Here is a 2,997-nt window from a genome sequence, read left to right on the forward strand (position 1 = left end):
CCTGATGCTAACAATTTATCTGCCACCCTGTAGGTTGGGCTGGTCAGGGGGCTGACCCCTTACAGAACCCTCTAAACATGCAACTAGAGGCCAGGCTGCTGGTAGGTCTGGGGGTCCCTGAGAAGGTGATGATTTCTTTCCCAATCCACAACAGATCTCAGCGGCATGACATTCCCACAATGGGCTGTAGGCCACACATCTTCCACCCAAGTCCACAAATCCTCACCTGCGAGGCATTGGGAGTTGGGGGAACAGTGATGAGCCTTCTGTGCCTCTGGGAGGGTGTGGGGATAGGATAGAGGGAAAATGAGAATACACAAGCCTGAATGGTGCTGAAGTGTGGCAAGCACTACCTTGTTCGCATTAAGGGAAAACAAGGCACCTGTTGGTAGGGTGGCTAGGTGTGTTAGGGGCAAGGCCCACTTTGGGCCATTTCTGGGCAGACGGAGTTGGAGGAATCCCTTGAACTGAAGCACTCTGGGCCCTGCACTTGTGTGACCACATCTCATCTAGCACCAGCAGTTGAATTCTATGATTCAAAAGGGTTCTGTACCATTTATTCATGGGTTGCATCCCTCAGAGAGCTTCTATGGGGTGTGCCCAATACGGTGAATGTTTAAATTAAAAAAAATTACAGTAAAAGACATTGCCATTTATCCCCTCAAGACACTCCCACTTCGCTTCGAACATGCTTATCCCATCATTCTTGCCACTTTCTGAAGCAGTTCTGGAAGTCATCTTTTGTGAGTGTCTTTAGTTGCACTGTTGTGGTCGATTCAAAACATTTACCTCTCATGGTCATTTTGACTTTGGGGAAGAGCCAGAAGTCACCCGGTGCCAGATCTGTTGAATAAGGTGGATGAGGACACACCGTAATGTTTTTATTTGACAAATTGCCGTTCCATGGAGCCTTCCCATTGTGATCAAAACATACGGTGAATGCTGCGGCCAAGTGCCATCCAATGGAAAGGCAGGGATTTTCAATATGGGAAGCAGCGCGTTAAACCTTAGTAACAGTGGGTGACAAGTTTCAACTTGTTCGGTGCAGTCAGTCGAGTGTGAGCTACGGTTGAGTTTTTTTAAGTGTGCCATAAACCATTCTCCATTATGACAGTGCTCTCTGTCACACATTGCTTAAGTGTACGGCAATTTCTGTCAGAACATTACAGTGTGTCCTCATCTACCTTATTAACTGGATCTGGCACTGCGACATCCAGCTCTTTCCCCAAAGTCAGAATGGTTCAGGACATCGAGGCAGTCATGACAGTGCAACTAAAGACACTCATGAAAGAGGACTTCCAGAACTTCAGAAAGTGGCAAGAATGATGGGATAAGTGTTTGAAGCAAGAGGGAGTATTTAAAACAAAATTTTAAAAAAACTTTTATTTAAGTGTGTTTTTCCAGCACCCATCAGCTCCAAGTCAAGTAGTTGTTGCAATCTAGTGGAGGGTGCAGCTCACAGTGGCCCATGTGGGAATTGAACCAGCAACCTTGTTAAGAGCACCGTGCTCTAACCAACTGAGCTAACCGGCCGCCTAGGGGGAGTTTTTTGAGGGGGATTAATGGTAATGTGTCTTTTATTTTTAAAAAAATTTAAAAAATTTAAACATTCCCCTTTTTTGATCACACCTCGTATATTGGGGGTGGTCCATCCAATTCCTTTTCCACTGTGTAGAAAGTCATATGCCATTAAAATACGATGAAGCCTACCCCATCAGACAAACACAGACAAACCCAAGCAGTGTCAGGGACTCTCAGGGACAGATGGCTGATAGCAGCAGAAACAGAATCTTACTTTACCTAGGATTGTTTGGGGTAATCACATGAACTCAGTTTCCAGCAATCTACCTGAGACTGGATACATGTGAAGGAAGTGGGCACTAGATTGCTTCAGTCTTTGCACCCCCAAACTTCCACACCACCTTTGGACCCAGAGCCACAACTTAGCCTTGCCTCTTATGCTGTCTCCCCCAAATTTACCGATTTAAATCTTAAAAGCGGAACCAAGAGAAGCCCTTGGCTGTAGGCTGATTGGCAGGAGAATGCAGACCACTGATGCATTCTGGGGCAGCCAAAGGAGAGAATTATGGAGCACAAACCACCAAACCTTAGAAACCTGTTAGCCTTCTTTAACCCTCAATACAGCTTTGCCAGTAAGGGATTAGCCTCTCCAAATGTGAAAGATGAACATGCTCATAGTTGTCAGGATGTACCCCAGGTGACATTAAGTGGTGCCAATATTGTAATCCAGGTGTGATTAAAACCTTATGCAGTCCCTTTCCTCTGCATTGTACTCCCTCTTTGACATTGATTAAGCACCTACTTTGTGCCAGCCTCTGTTACTAGCCCTTTAAATACATTCTTTCTTTTTGGTTTTTAAAAACTAAGATTTCTCTCCTACTCTACTTGGATGGGTTCCAACTTATTTCACACTATCAAACTCTCCTGGTAGATAATAGTGTTAATGAAAAATTGGGATACTAGGACAGCGAAGGCCATTTTACAGTCATAGCATTTCATAATTGAACATTTAAAGTATGTTGTAGTACTCCTAAGAGATGCTGGTTACTAAGTGCTAGAAATAGGTATCTCATTGATAAAGAAATAGCATGGGAAGATAAATTGGCCCAAATCAAATAGAAGAACTAAAGTCATGTCAGGGTAAGAATATGGGACCCCCGATTCTCTACAGCATATCACAAGGTTTTTAAAAGCTATTCCTTTGAGTCTTCTTACCTTTTAAAAAATTAAGCTATAATTTACATACAAAAAACCCTTTCATCAGTTATAAAAAATAGTCACAGGGATGTAAAATACAGTAAAAGGAACATAAACAATATCGTAATAACCATGTATGGTGTCAGATGGGTATGAGACTTATCAAGGTGATCACTTTGCAAGGTATATAAATCTCTAATCACTATGTTGTACACCTGAAACTAGTATAACATTGTATGTCAACTGTAATAGAAAAATAAATTTGAATTTTTGTTTAAA

This window comes from Rhinolophus sinicus, chromosome X, assembly GCF_036562045.2.
Source record: "Rhinolophus sinicus isolate RSC01 chromosome X, ASM3656204v1, whole genome shotgun sequence".
NCBI lineage: Eukaryota > Metazoa > Chordata > Mammalia > Chiroptera > Rhinolophidae > Rhinolophus > Rhinolophus sinicus.